This window comes from Gopherus flavomarginatus, chromosome 8, assembly GCF_025201925.1.
Source record: "Gopherus flavomarginatus isolate rGopFla2 chromosome 8, rGopFla2.mat.asm, whole genome shotgun sequence".
In the NCBI taxonomy this organism is placed as follows: Eukaryota; Metazoa; Chordata; order Testudines; family Testudinidae; genus Gopherus; species Gopherus flavomarginatus.
The window spans coordinates 27,752,817-27,769,260 of record NC_066624.1 but is presented as its reverse complement, the minus strand read 5'-3'; the positions used below and the strand labels follow the sequence as shown (position 1 = coordinate 27,769,260).

Genomic DNA, 16,444 nt, shown 5'->3' with positions numbered 1-16,444 from the left:
GGGCATCATCAGCATGGAAGCACGTCCTCTGGAATGGTGGCCGAAGCATGAAGGTGCATATGAATGTTTAGCATATCTGGCATGTAAATACCTTGCAATGCCGACTACAAAAGTGCCATGTGAATGCCTGTTCTCACTTTCAGGTAACATTGTAAATAAGAAGCAGTCAGCATTATCTCCCGTAAATGTTAACAAACTTGTTTGTCTTAGAGGTTGGCTGAACAAGAAGTAGTACTGAGTGGACTTGTAGGCTCTAAAGTTTTACAATTTTGTTTTTGAGTGCAGTTATGTAATAAAAAAATCTAAATTTGTAAATTGCACTTTTATGGTAAAGAGATTGCACTACAGTACTTGTATGAGGTGAATTGAAAATTACTATTTCTTTTATCATTTTTACAGTGCAAATATTTGTAATAAAAATAATAATATAAAATACTGCACACTTTGTATTCTGAGCTGTAACTGAAGTCAATATATTTGATAATGTAGAAAAACATCCAAAAATATTTAATAAATTTCAATTGGTATTCTATTGTTTAACAGTGTGATTAAAACAGCAATTAATCATGATTGTTTTAATCATGATTAATTATTTGAGTTAATCGTGTCAGTTAACTGCAATTAATTGACAGTCCTACTTATTATTATTTATTTGTATTGCTGTAGTGCTCAGAGTCCCCAGTCAAGGGCTCATTGGGCTAGACACTTTACACTAAATCTGAATCCTTGTCGCACTGTCAGATGTCATTTAGGGCACAAACAAGGCTCCTCCACCCATCTATTATGCTGTTTGCTGGACTGGCTACCTTGTTGTTTCTATAACTAACTCTTTCATGAAGATAGATTGTTGGTCTATGGCTCAGCCCTCCAACTGGAGAACCAGTGATCTACTTTTCATCTGGTTCCTACTCTTTGACCTGTCCAGCTTGGGTGGCCTTACCAGGAGTTAAGACACATGCCAGCATAGCTCACAGGGTCAGTGGAACATACAAGCTTTCCCACAGCATCAAAGTTCCCAGGCAAAGAGATGCTGCACATACACATAACAAAAAAGGCAGTCGCTGCCCTCAAAGAGCTTACAATCTGAATAAATCCTGTTAATATTAATAGGATACCTTCCTACTGTTCCCTATGCCCCTGGCTGAGTTTAGCCGGTGTTATAAATGTATTCTATTATTGAGAAAACTGTTCTAAATATAAAGACTTTCAAACACCTCACCACTGATTTGAATGGGAAGACACAGTAATAGCACAGAGAAAGTTACGGGGAAAAAAAGAGCCCCTGGTTAGAACTACTTCTCTAGTCATTTAAGTGAGAAGTGTTTTTTTTAATTATTTTTTCTATGCTTTATTTCAGTTATTAAGGCACTTTTGCCACTGACTGTAATATGAAAGGTATGTTGCAGAGTATCTTGAAAGATAGTGTGTATGTGTCCTATTATATGATCAGACCACGGTGCACTTGTGCCAGTTGTTTCACTGCACAATCAGAGCTGATTAATGTAAATCAGTTTAGAAAGTCTATTTTTTAAAATTTTACTGAGAGTAAAACATTTTCAGATTCACAAATCAAGGGTACGTGCATGTAGCAGAAGACAGGTATCCATTTAAGCCTTTCAGATATTCAGACATCTGGAGAAATCCAGCATAGATTAATCAAGTCTGACTGTATAGCTTTCATTATGCAAACTCTCATTGAAATGAATAGGACGCTTGCATTGTTCTCACTGTGAAATTATATAGGTAAGTACAACGGATAGTAACACTGAGTAGGAAACTAATATGGAATAAGAATAATTTGGTGGTTATACCTCAAGGCAACAGTATTGGTCTGTAAACAGTTATGTTGCAAAATTTTTAAAAAGCAGAAGGAATTAAATACACAAGCTATTAAAATAACATGACAAGTCTAAACACACTAGGAGTCCAGAATAAAGCAGCAGTCTTAACACTGAGTTTCTTTGCTTTTATACGTTTTAGTCAAACCCTTTGTATTATTTTAACACCCTTTTTTGTATTTAAATTTCTAATTTCTTTGATTGGGGAAGGGTGAAAGGGGGGCAACCAATTTAATTCCATAATCCTCCTAAGCCTTACTTAATACAGTCACTTTATCTTGTGTCTGTGAATTTCATAATGATGCTTGTGGAGTTGCAGCACTTCACAGGAAAAAGTCCATCATCTCCATTCAAGGCAAATTGTTTACTCTGGTAAGCACCCTATTCATACCATTCATATTGCCAAAAACCAAACCAAAACATAAAAGATACCCACCCCATTTATGGTCAGGTCTCTTTGCTGCTGTAACTATTTATGATTAAGGAAGCTCATATTCTATTTGCAAGTCATTATAATAATAAATTACAAACAGGAACATTTCTCAGAATGAGGAATTCCATTGAGGTTCCTCAGCGATACAATGGATAGGCTCCCAGGAACCAGCTGTTAAAATAATAGCATGGAACCATGAGAGGGTGAAGGGGATTTTCATGACTCCAGTGAAGTTTGCCTTTTTGAATGCTGCTAAACCGCCCTTGCCAGACAGGACTTTTCCCTGGAGCTCATACAATGGGGCTGAAAAGCAAACTTTTTGCCTTAGATGGATGATGGCTGAAATAACAAATATTTAAGAAAAAAACAAGGGAGAAGAAACTTCCTACAAGAACTTCATCTACAGCCCCCTCTTTAAATTACACAAGTGGGATGCTCTCTTATGCTATCAATATACACCAGGGGTTCTCAAACTGGGGGTCGGGACTCCTCAGGGGGTCGCGAGGTTATTACATGGGGGGTTGCAAGCTGTCAGCCTCCACCCCAACCCCCCTTTTGCCTCCAGTATTTATAATGGTGTTAAATATATTAAAAAGTGTTTTTAATTTATAAGGGGTGGGGGGGTTGCGCTCAAAGGCTTGCTATGTGAAAGAGGTCACCAGAACAAAAGTTTGAGAACCACTGATATACACAGTGTAGTTAGCAGCACAGGGTATGATTTTCAAAGCTCCTTAAGTGACTCATGCACACAAGTCCTGTAGAAAGTCAATGGGATTTGAGGGTGGGATTTTTAAAAACTCCTAAGTGTCTTAGAAACTTGTGCTCCTAAATCACTTGGAAGCTTCTGAAAATCCTACTCAGTATGTTTTTCAGGAGCAAGGTATGAATATTTCCAGCAAAATGCAGCTTAATAGAATGTGTTGTATCCTTATATGGTTGTGGCTATGCTGAAACATTTTGGTTTAAATGAGGAAACAAATGAATAGATTCCCTCAGTTAGCTAACTACTTGACAGATAATATCAACTAGACCAGGGGTGCCCAACCTACACCCCATGGACCATGCACAGTCCACCAGAGCATTTCATGAGGCCCGTGGCCTGCTTCAACATAATACACTAATGGCTGATTTATTAGCGTTTTGTCATCATGTTTATATCATTTTAATTTACACAAGTGTGTAAACAGACAATACTGAACATAGAAACAACCTCTCTAAATACATACAAAACAAGCTGAACTTAAAATATAAATCAATGTAGGTGACTTTAAATCTTATTAAAATATGTAGAATCTGTTTGGCCCATACAAGGTTGTGCTTATATTCAGGGGTGGCTCCAGTCACCAGTGCACCAAGTCCGTGCCTGTGGCAGCAACCCGCAGGGGGCAGTCTGCCAGTCACTGTGAGGGTGGCAGGCAGGTGGCTTTTGGTGGCACGCCTGCGGGAGGTCCGCCGGTCCTGCGGCTTCGACGGCAATTCAGCAGCGGGGACGCCAATGGCACGGCACCGGTGGACCTCCTGCAGGCACGCCGCTGAATCCATGTGACCAGCAAACCGCCTGCAGGCACACTGCCGAAAGCCGTCTGCCTGCCGTGCTTGGGGGGGCAAAAAACATAGAGCCACTCCTGCTTATATTTATGTGGTCCTCCTGTGTAATAAGGTTGGACACTACTGAACTAGACCCTTGGTAGCCTATCTGATGAAATGGACACTGTGTCAGAGCAGGGGGAAGCAAAGAATCATCTGTGCTGCAATCTATGCTACACCACCACAGCCCTCCTCCACAGACAGAGTCCTCATACTTCTGATGTTCTCTATCTGCACTGCTCATTTCCCACCATATCTCTGAGGTTCATTCAAAGTACTGGATGGAAGTTCCAAATGTGCAGACAAAATTTTACTCAACCACCTATGAATTAAGCAAAAGCTGGTTACTAATTAAAGTCTGTGGTGAGAGGTTGGGTTCATTGAAAGGAGCTGATAATGCCTCTCTTAAAGCTAGACTGTATCCCACAAGCACAGGATGCTGCTGCATTGCTGTGCCACTCCAGGATCATCCCAGGATAGGAGTTGTAGCAAGGACAAGAAGTTTGGACTTAACATGGGGATAGAGATGGGACGGGGGGGAGGGGGTCACTTGGTTAGATTAATGAAGAACAGTGACAAAGGGTGGAGAAGAGAGGGGTTTGGAGAACAGATCAGGAATGCAGTTTTGGCCCTGTTAATTTTAACTTGCCAGTGCAGCAGCTAAATGTCAGAGAGACAATCTGAGATGCAAGACACTTTTGGGATGCAGGATTGGATGGTGAGAGTTAAATAAGGAACAAAGAGATGGTAGCTGAAACTGTGTGATGTTGACCTGAATTTTTGGACTAGTTTATTATGGCTTGCCATTGATCTGGCCAGAAGATACTTAGGTTCCTGTCCCATTTCAGGCTACAGGGTTAGAAAACTCAGAGAGTTCAAAGCCGTGAAAGGACCCTCAGGTTATGTGGAAAGGACACATATGGAGGACAATACCAAAATGTTAAGATCTTTATTAAAATGAATGAAAGAATAATCAAAAATATAAAGCACTGAGTCAAAAAGCAGTAATACAATTCTATGGCCCAGGGTGCTAACATTTCTATTCTAAAAGACTACCTAAACTAACATACTCAAACCCTTCCCTGAAGACCTGGTAGTGGGAGACAGAGGACCAGCTTCATCTCTGGCATACCTGATGAATTCGATGGTCCAGGCTTCCCAAGTTGGTAGGGATCAGTCTCGAGTGTTGAGTAGCTAAGCTGTACTGCAAAGCTGAGTTGATAGCTTGATAGAAGCTAGGAAAGAGCGATCTCCTGCTTGGTTGTTTACCCTCTTATAGGGTCCTGGCCCTGCCTTAATCAGGGCCCAACCTACCATGCCCAAATCCTGTTTCCTCACCCAGATAAATCTTCAGGTACACTTATTCTATAGGTTAACATATTATGACATATATTCATATGTATTAATATCAATTATCTCATCCCCGAAACTGTTACCTTTGGCCTAAATCATGACTTCCATGTTCTGTGGTGTACCCTGCGGTTACCGGTCTGTTCCTGACTTATGGTAAACACATTCAGTTCTTTGTTTGGTTCCATACTCAGTTCCCCAAAGTCAAAAGGGGTAACCGGTACGCCATTTATCTATGCCAAAGGTTAAAAACACTTATACTAACTTACTCTAGCTAATCATACAGAATACAGCCTTGTAGGTTCCTTGCATTACAGCCAACTATTATGAGTAACATATACTGAAATTCAGCATAAACAAAACCCAAGAAAATAACAATATAATCAACCAAACCAATGAAGAAAACACATTATACAAGGTAGCAACTAGCTGACTGGCCTTATGGGCTATAGTGAACAGATGAAATCATCCAAAGAGAGACTGCAGAAGGAGAAAAGAAAAAGGCCCCAAGAACAGAACTAGGGTGACCAGATGTCCCGATTTTAGGGTCTTTTTCTTATATAGGCTCCTATTACCCCCCACCCCATCCCGATTTTTCCCATTTGCTGTCTGGTCACTCTATGTGGAACCCTCACAAAAATGGGTGGAAAAGGACCCTCCAAGGAGATGCTGAAGGAGTGAATAGAGGGGTAGAAGGAGAACCTGGAGAGGACAATGCCATGAGGGAGAGGAAGTGATTGACAGTGTTAAAAGCAGCAGAGACATCCAGGAGAATGAGGCTGAAGGAGAGGCACTGAGATTTGGCTAAGAGGAGGGTGTCAGAAACCTTGTGAGAGCAGTTTAGGGTGTGCAACAGGCAGGAGCCAGACTGTAGGAGATCCAGGATGGAGATGGAGGAGGAGAACATTTAAAAGTAAGGCTTATTAAAGGCTCTTTCAATAAGCTAACAAGTGAATGGGAAAAAGGAGAGGGTATGGCAGGTGCATCATTTTATTTCAGTAAATGAAGGTAACATTTTAGGTACCCATTATAACATCATTTTAGACAGCCAATCATGAAGGCTCCTGGTAGGGTGACCAGATGGTAAGTGTGAAAAATCGGGACAGGGAGGGTGGTAATAGGAGCCTATCTAATAAAAAGACCCAAAAATCGTGACTGTCCCTATAAAATCGGGACATCTGGTCACTTTAGCCCCTGGGCACCTTAACAAAAATAGCTGATTGTATCATTCTGGTACAGATGATATACAAAAACTACATGATTTTTAAAAATCCTCAACACTTAATCTAAGAAAGGGGGAAAAAAACAGGCAATATTTAGCACAACATAACTATCAGCTAGATCAGGGTTAGGCAACCTATAGCACGCGTGCCGAAAGCGGCACCCGAGCTGATTTTCAGTGGCGCTCACACGGCCCAGGTCCTGGCCATCGGTCCAGGGGGCTCTGCATTTTAATTTAATTTTAAATGAAGCTTCTGAAACAGTTTAAAAATCTTATTTACTTTACATACAACAATAGTTTAGTTATATATTATAGACTTACAAAAAGAGACCTTCTAAAAAGATTAAAATGTATTACTGGCACGCGAAACCTTAAATTAGAGTGAATAAATGAAGACTTGGCACACCACTTCTGAAAGGTTGCTGACTCCTGAGCTAGATCCATAATTCTGTTAAAATTAAAGTAAGGTTTGTAAATACAGTGACATTGCTACAGAGATACTCTGAGTCATATATTCAGGTGCTAACGGTCCAGTCCTGAAAGGTACGGAGTGCCTTCAGCTCCTATTTACTGCAGTGGAAGTTGAGGGTACACTGGATTAGCCTTTAAAAAGGGATCCACTTTTTTTAAGGTTTGCAGCTGTCCAAGTACCTTATCAAGGAAATGTCATTACTGTTTCTAGGCGTAAGCGCCCTTCTGGGCACTGTCAACTTCCTAGAATTGGAGCTAAAGCTATAATGGTAGCAATTTGCATGAGAAGAAATGTCTTAGCTAACTAGAGCAGCGGTTCTCAACTGGGGATCCACGGCCCCCTAGGGGTCCATGAGCCCTTTCGGGGGGCTGCAGAGCCCCGTGGCTGAAACCCAGTGCCCCGAGCCCCAGTGCCGAAGCTGGGAGCGGCACGGGGCTGAAGCCAATGGCCCCACCTCAAACCCTTGAAGCCGGGAGCAGCGTGGGGCTGAAGCTGGCAAACCTCCCTCCCCAAGCCAGGAGCAGCGGCAGGCTGAAGCTGGAAGCCACACTGGGAGCGCCCCCCACCCATACACAACCCCTAGCTACTCCCTCTCTGCACTCTGAGCTACCCCCTGCCCACACATAGCCCCAAGCTACTTCTTTCCCTGCACCCTGAGCTACCCCTGCCTGCACACAGCCCTTAGCTACCCATCTCCCTGCACCCTGACCTAACCCCCCTGCCTGCACACCGCCCCTAGATACTCCTCTCCCTGCACTGAGCTACCCCCTGCCTGCACACAGCCCCTAGTTACCTCTCTCCTGCACCCTGAGCTACTCCCCTGCCTGCACACAGTCCCTAGCTACCCCCTCCCTGCACCCTGAGCTACCCCCCCACCTGCACACAGCCCCTACCTACCTCTCTCCCTGCACCCTGAGCTACCCCCGCCTGCACACAGCCCCTAGCTACCCCCTCCCTGCACCAAACTACCCTCCTGCCCACACACAGCCCCTAGCTACTCTCTCCCTGCACCCTGAGTGGTTTTCAAACTCTTTGAACTGAGTCCTCTCTGAGTTATATTTTTTGGCTGTGTCCCCCCATAGCCCAGACAGGCTCGGTGGCCTCCTGAGTGAGTCATGGGGCGGAGATGGCGCTCCCTCCCTGGATCCCGCTGTGCGGAGCTAGGTTGATCCCTGCCGGCCCTTAACCCCACCCCCAACTAGAAGTAAAACTATGCCTATGCCCAAGGGTCCCCCCTGGCTCGGAGCCCCAAGTTCCCCCTCCTGCTCCACTGGGCCCCGGCATTTTTATAGCATGTTGAAGAGGGCCTCAGCAAGAAAAAGGTTGGGAACCCATGAACTAGAGAATGTGTGAACATTCAGGGCCCAATCCAAAACTCACTGAAGGCAGTGGAAAGACTCCTGACGATGGATCAGGCCCTTAAACATGGATGTGTAAAAGGAGAATTCTAATACCAAAAATAATGAAAATTAGACAGTCAGTTAGGACCTATTCTGCTTTTTCCTAGTTTGAAAAGAACTGAATAACTTGTGAGTTTTCCTGTATACATTTTGTCTCAGCAATGTTGTGATACATATATTAATTAAATGGTAAAATTATTTATCTTGGTCTCTAATATATATTTCTATATCTGCGTGTACATATATGGACACACATTACCACTGTTGTTAGAATTACTTGTTTTCTTATACACTACATCCAATATAAACACTTGCACCTACATGTGTGTGTATTACATATTTAGAGAGATAATTATATTATCTGTGACCTTTGTAAATAAAAATTATCAATATTAAATCAATGACATACATACCATCTAGCAGCTCAACAGGACACTGAACAGCTCACACCACTTAATGGCTGCCATAACAGACATGAGATATGGATCAGTCCACAGCGGATCAGATGATATTATTCCACACAGATGGCATTTTGTGTTATGGTGCATAGGTTTTAAGATTTGCAAGAGCAATAAATAATGTATTTCTATTTTACTGAATCAGAAGTCTGTAAATTGCAGTACAAATGGAATTATTATAATACAGAATTTAGAGACAAAGGAGACTGTCTTCTTGACTAAGACTATTTCTCGGGAGTCTTTAGAATGGGATAGTATTAAATGTAATTCTTGATTATGGAGCACCATCTAGAGGAACATTTGTATGGCACAGAAGTAAAATGAAATGGTATCAAATTGAAACAAATAGCAAAAATGCAAACTAAGATACTCTAGAATATCACAACTATTTATTTAATAGTCACCAAGACAGCACGTTATAAAACAAGGGTCGGCAACCTTTCAGAAGTGGTGTGCCAAGTCTTCATTTATTCACTCTAATTTATGGTTTTGCGTGCCAGTAATACATTTTAACCTTTTTAGAAGGTCTCTTTCTATAAGTCTATAATATATAACTAAACAATTGTTATATGTAAATTAAATAAGGTTTCAAAATGTTTCAGAAGCTTCATTTAAAATTAAGTTAAAATGCAGAGCCTTCCGGACCGGTGGCCAGGACCCGGGCAGTGTGAATGCCACTGAAAATCAGCTCGTGTGCCGCGGTCATGTTATATCAGGTCGCGTTATATCGGGGTAGAGATGTATTTGCTAGGTATGTGATATGCAAGGCAGACATGTACAAAGGACAACGGTGAATGTATAAAAGCATTAAAAACTGCTTATGTTGTATAAATTCTGTAGCCTTTAAACTTCACATGGACACATATACCTATTTGTATATATCTAAGAGTCAAGGCAAATCCAGATCCAGACATATACCCATTTTGTATATATTTAAGGATGGAGGCAAATCTTCTCCCTAGCATGCCTATTCAATTCTGCTCTGGACAACAGGATTTGTTTTGATTCATTTCTCCTCTCAGAGCTGATCTGAACAGGATATAGCCCTAGACCTTCAGTCACATGACAAAACATATCCTTAAATCTTTCAAAAACACTATTTTCTGGAAGTATGTTATTTTTAGAGCATATTAAGGCAAGAAAGTGATATTACTGACTAGACACAAGTACAGTGCATGTTGGTGCCATGTAGAGCTGGGCAAATCTATTTTGGCTAATAGTAAATTTGCCAAAAATGCATTTTTTCAAGGAATCTAAACTATTTGTGAGTTCAGGTTGAATTCAGTGAATAGTTTTGGTTGAAAAAAATATGACGACTTTTTTTTTTAGAAATGTCAATATTTTTTTAATCTACATTTTGTTTAAAAAATGTCATTTTGAAATGATGTTTGAAACTTTTTGTTCAACACAAACAAATTTGTTTTGGCCACTGAAAAATGGCTCGGCTTTAATGCTGTGCCAACTCTCCCTCCTAGCACTATCAGTGAACTTCAGTCCTGATCTGGTCGGCATGTTTTGAGCAAAGACAATCATTTAAAATATATGGTGGTGTCAATTAGACTTGAAAAGTTGGTCCTAGATATTACAGTGGAATTCTATCATATTTCAGACAGGCTATCCTGCTGGGATCAGAGCTACACACCTCTGTGTTACAAATAGGGTTGCACAGGTATAATTGAGGACAGAATGTGATCTGTTATGAGTAAAGTGCTCCACAAATACATTTAACTGACAATGTTGAAAAATTTAATTGATAGTGTTGGGCTGGACTGTATGAGAGACATGAACCCTCCTCAGGAACTATGCTTCAGTGTTCTAGGACCTTCCGCACCTTCCAACCCCACAGGAGGTTATTTCATTGAAAACAAATGGACGAATTCTGCTGCCCTTATTCAGTCCATTGTAAATCCAGTCTAACTCTGCTGAAGTCTGTGAAGCTTCCCTGGATGTGTATAGCCAAGCGATGCATAGAGTGTAATGTACTGCCTGCTGTCCCTAATGATTTCTATCTTAGACTCTTTCTACCGACTGAGCTTTCCATCGTTTTGTTTCTTCTTTATGAAATTTGATCTTCATTCTTCATTAAAAGTAAAACTTTCAAAAGCACTTAAGAGACTTAGGAGCCAAAATCCTATTGAAAATCAGTGGTAATTAGGCTCCCAAAGCACTGTTATCTTTATGAAAAAATTCATGTAACTGTTTCCTCTGTATCACATGACCATGTGGAATGTGCTTTCTTCATGCAACAAATGCTTCTGCTGACAGGCTGCTAGGTGGGGAGGAGGACAGAGACAAGTACTTGGGCTCCACACAGGATATGCCGTTCTGTGAGCTGGCATGGGGAAGCGGACTTGGTTTCAGGAGAAAGGGGAAGTACCACCAGCTGAACCCACCCATCAGCTGCAAACTACAATGGGGATGCTGCAGAATTAATAGCATTAAGTGGAACATAAATTCCACGAGGGTTTAGATCAGGATGGGCAACCTGAAGCCAGTCAGGGTAATTTGCTGACGGGCCGCGAGACAGTTTGTTTACATTGACCATTTGCAGGTCTGGCTGCCCGCAGTTCCCAGTGGCTGAGGTTCGCCGTTCCTGGCCAATAGGAATTGCGGGAAGTGGTGCGGGCTGGCCACCGCTTCCTGCAGCTCCCTTTGGCCAGGAACGGTGAACTGCGGCCACTGTGAGCTGCGGGAAGCCATGCCTGTGGATTGTCAATGTAAACAAACTGTCTTGCGGCCCACCAGCAGATTACCCTGATGGGTCGCAGGCTGCCCACCACTGGTTTAGATGGAGATACTTACAGTTCAGGACCAGATATGAGCAGAAGCTCTTCCACACAGCAACACATACACATCACTGCCTCTATTCCAGCTACAGAGCCACTCCCTCTTCTCCCCCATCAGCAGTGCCATTTCAGACCACACTATCCTCTGCCATTCACACTACCACCTGCTGTCCAGCATCAACCCTATCCTTCAGCCAGCCAGACTTCCAATCTCTCTTCTGGCTCTAGCGTCCTTCCTTCTTTCCACCATCCCCAGCAGCTGCAAGTAGAACATTGCTTATATAGAACAGGACTGTAAGTTTTCACATACAACTTCCATGTGTAAGTTCTGTGTGAATACAAAAGACTGCAGTCTAAAGCATGTATTACTTACCAAGTATTGCTTTCCACACTATCATTGATGATCAGTTATAAGCACAACTTTCCCAGGAGGAGCACTGACCCATCTGTCTTTGACTACAATGATTCTTACTGCCAAGTGTATTACAACCAGAAGGTCTAAACTTTCCTTTTATAAAAGAATGCTACCACATCTCTATCTTAGCAGGATGCTGCAAAAAGAGTAGAAGTTTCTAGGATGCTGTAAAAGAATGATTGCTATTGGTTGCAGGGTGTACCTGCTGTGGTATTTTCCTGATTACTGCTCAGATAGGCCACACAATACATGGGATCCCGATGGAACACAGAGATGGGTACTCTCTTTCTCTCTCTTCCTATTGGCTGCCACTTTTGCTGTCTCTCATTTTCTTATTTCAGTTCACATTCCTCTCCCTTTCTGTGGTCTCCTCACACACTTTATCTTTTTACTATGGGAGATTGCTTCACCTTGGCCATGTTTTGGCATAGGTTGGTCACTCCCTTTCTCTTCTGCTTTTCAAGCGTTTTTCTGAAGGACCTCGGAAAGCTGGATCCCTTTGAAATGTAACTTTTAAATGGCCTGTATTTCATTACATTCATAGATTTCGAGGCCAGAAGGGACCATTCTGATCATCCAGTCTGGCCTACTGTATAATACAGGTCAGAGAACTTCCCCAACATATTTCCTTTTGCACTACAGCGTATCTTTTAAAAAAATCAATCTTGATTTAAATATTGCCGGTCACAGAGAATCCACCATAACCCTTGATAAATTATCCCAATGGTTAATTACTCCCACAGTTAAAAACGTACACCTTATTTCAAATCTGGATTTGTTAAGCTTCAACTCACAGCCATTGGATCTTGTTTTTAAGAGGCCAGATCTACACTAGGAGTGCATTGCCAATATAGCTATATTGATTTACTATACTGGCAACACACTCCTAGTGTGGACTGGCTAAACTGCACTTTTGTGGTACGACCCCCTTGAGCAAAATAAGTGGTACTGAAAAAAGTGCACTTGCTGATATAACTGTATCTACACTAGGCACTTTTGCCAACACAGCTATGTTGGTCACAAATCATATCTCATTACACCTCTGACCCAAATAGCTATGCTGGCACAAGTCTGTAGTGTAGAGCTGGCGTTAGTATACAACAAGCTACGTAAAAGGCTACTAATAGACAGAGCGTAAGAGGAACCCTGATAGACAAGAATGCAAACAACCCTGGTGTAGCAGAATGAGGCTGCTGGTTGGAGCAGAATGGCCTGCCTCTAAAAATTGATGTTTGTTCCTCTCACTAATAAATGTGAATGCAAGAGAAGTTCCTGATATTATCAAATGCAAGTATGGGTGAAGAAAGGAAGTGTTTGTGCGTTGCTGGCTAGGGTTTCTTAGGCTATGTGTACACTACAGACTTCCAGCAGCAGAGCTGTACTGCTACAGCTGCATTGCTGTGAGGTCTCCCGTGTAGCCGCTCTTTGCTAGCAAGAGAGAGCTCTCCTGCCAGCATAATTAAACCACCCACAACAAGTGGTGTTAGCTATGTCAGCAGGAGAGCCTCTCCTGCTGACATAGCACTGTCCACACCAGCACTTTTGCCAGTGACACTTATGTCGGGTCAGGAGGGTGTTTTTTTCACAACCGTGGACAACAAAAGTTTTACTGACAAAAGTGGTAGTGTAGATAAAGCCTTGGGCTTTGACTGGTCAAGTTGTATTAAGTATGATGACAAGGCACTTGTATTTTGAAGATGGGTCTGGTGAGTTTACACAGTAAATGGTGTAATGAGAGAATTATGAGGGAGTTTTTCTTCCTACCTCCCAAATATTTTTTATTTGACATACCGCTAATATATGGAGACAAGGTATGTTGGGGAAGGATGTTTAATTACATCCATGACAGAGGGAGATCAAAGATGAAGTGAGCAAAAGCAAAGGGAACTCATTAACACGTAGCTATATGAGAAAATGCACATACATATAACACATGGAAACATCATAAATCAACTTGAGACCTACATCAATATCAACCAGCTCTTCTCTTTCATAGTAATATAATTTCAGTTCGTGTGTAAAGGTTCATTACCTACCATTCCTACACTGTGTTTATCTGGGAGATTACTATAAACCATGAACTGTGTCTGGTAAAAGATCCATGCTCTCTTATCATCATCTTAGAGGGATAATGAACGAGACCCTCGAGTATAGAGATTAACTAGGTATGTTAGCAGTGACTCAACTATTTTACATTGGCATAAGGAAGTTGGCTTTAATCTGTTGTAGGGTTTGTGGAGATGTGAACCTGTATTTAAAAGGAGATGACCAGAGAGAAGCAATTGTGTATGAATGGGAGATATCCTTTAAATACGGCTCGCTGATAATTTATAATCATAAAGGAGCAGCAAGGATGCTGAGTAGACCTCTTTGTGTCAGCCTTTACAGCTAAGGCACAGAAAGATGTATAAATCCAGGGCTGTCTTCCTCTTCTTGCTATTTAAAAACATTAACAAACCTGGCAAATAAAGTTTTCCCCATACTCCTTCCATTTGATTTCCATAGTATGTAATCCTGGGATCAAACAACTGTTGAGGCTCCCCATTATCACAAAAAACTGGGGGGGTGGGGAGAGAGGATGTAGTTGTTAAACTTGGTCACATGGTGCTACATGGCTTTCTATGACCTTTTTCTCCCCTTATCAAAATGATCCTGCAGATATCACTGCACTGCTTCAATTTTCCCCATCTCTCTCCAGTTGCTAAAGAATCAACTGATTCCAACCTTCCATCTCTCCTCCTTTCAAATGTGGTACCCCAAACACCTACTTTACAACTGAAAAGATGTAAAGAAAAATAAAATAAAGGAGAATGTAATGAAAACCGAGAGAGGTAAACTTCAGCTAACTTCTTTCAATCTCCCCCTCCTCTTTGACAATTTTGCTCTCTTGCTTAGTAGCAAAAATTATCACGCTAATTAAGGTTCATGTTCTTCTTTATTTTTCCATACTGCTTCCCTCATTAGTCCATTTGTATAATAAAATTTGGATGTGGAGCAATTTGCGTAAGTGGACATTGGCATAGCACCTTGCTGTGGCTAAGAGACTCCCTGGTCCTCCAAAAGTGGTGTTTCTTGGATGAGGAGGAGCCAGAAAGAAGTGGGTCATGGAACTGCAGGTAGGAACCATTAGTGGAATAATTTTAGTATGCCTGGGGAGATGCAGGGTGGTGGTGGTGAGGAAACAGTGCTCGAGGGCAAGCAGGCATCACTCACCAGAAAGCAAAGACCACTTAGGATGAGATCTGTGGGCATGTGCAAAGCAGCACTGTTCACAGTCAAGGGCCTCATAACTAGAGGGGTACTAGAAGGTGGCTGGCAGAATGGGAACAATGTGAAGATATAGTAGCTTAGAACCTGACACATGAAAGAAAAGATTCCAAGGGCGGGAGGCTGCCCAGCAGTAGTATACGCAAAAATAATCTCTTGGATTGGAGGCTGGCCAGGGGCGGAGCTATGCAGCTGCCGGTAGGGACATGACTAATGACCGGTTTTTATTTGATTTGTACACATAGTGCCATGTTCCAAATATCTGTACTCCGTGAACATGAATTAACAAACAGTCATGTGAGTATTAAGGTGATGCCTTCTTGCTGATGAATTATTAAATCTGAACATTAGGGAATACTATACAGAGCTGTCATATGGCAGGTTTGTGAGTACAGTGACTAGGAATCCTGTGAAATCTTGCAGCATTTGGCAAGAGACCTCTATTTTGAATGTGTGGGAAGCATATGAGCAATAGAAAGGTGTGCCAAGCGTGGGAATTTTTTCAACCTGTATTAGGCTTTCAGTCTAAAGCCCACTGAAGTTAATGGAAAGATTCAGTGGGCTTTGGAATAGACCCTACGAAAATAATTGTGCCAAAGCTAAATATAGAAATGGCAAAGCCACTCTGTTGCAGTGGTGCAGTTTCAGGGTATGTTACAATTGCCATGGTGAAGTAAGTGCAGGTCAGGCATGCAGAGATATATTAAGACTGACACATCAATCAAATGGTTGCCAAGGAAACCTATCTTTTTCCAGATGAAATATGCTGGGTGACTGTTAACACTCAGAAGAAGGCCTGGGCCATGAAAGGACATGGTGCTACACAATGCTCTTGGTGAGATATTTGCACATGATATGGATCTATATTCAACTTTGGAAGACAAGGGATTTGTTATATTGCAGAGTATTTTCAAACCATATTATAAAATCTCTTCTTAGTTTTTGTTCAATCAAATTTCTGACATCCGTGAAAGAATATGCCTATAACTATTAATGCTGGGGGCGAGAGAAATATTACTTATGTTCTTCACCACTGACGCATAGCTCCAGAATAACACAACATGGTTCTTCATTAGTTTTCTTGTCTCCTACGTTGAGAACTAATTTAACAGAACTGCACTCTCTCTCTCACAAGTGCAGGTATGGTGACTTTCAAGAGTTTTGGGGGAAATATTGGGAAAAAAAAGTTACAGAGAGGAGATAATGTTGGAAACAA

The 16,444-nt window shown here is 41.8% G+C and overlaps 1 long non-coding RNA gene across 2 annotated transcripts in view; it reads right to left on the bottom strand.

Moving 5' to 3' along the window:
• The window catches only part of LOC127056841 (uncharacterized), a 58,054-nt gene extending 49,085 nt beyond the window's left edge, over positions 1–8,969 (bottom strand). For both annotated transcript variants that reach the window (XR_007775934.1, XR_007775935.1), the window contains exon 1: positions 8,716–8,969. This is a non-coding gene — a long non-coding RNA (uncharacterized LOC127056841). The remainder of the gene's footprint in view (positions 1–8,715) is intronic.
• Positions 8,970–16,444: the final 7,475 nt, after the last annotated feature.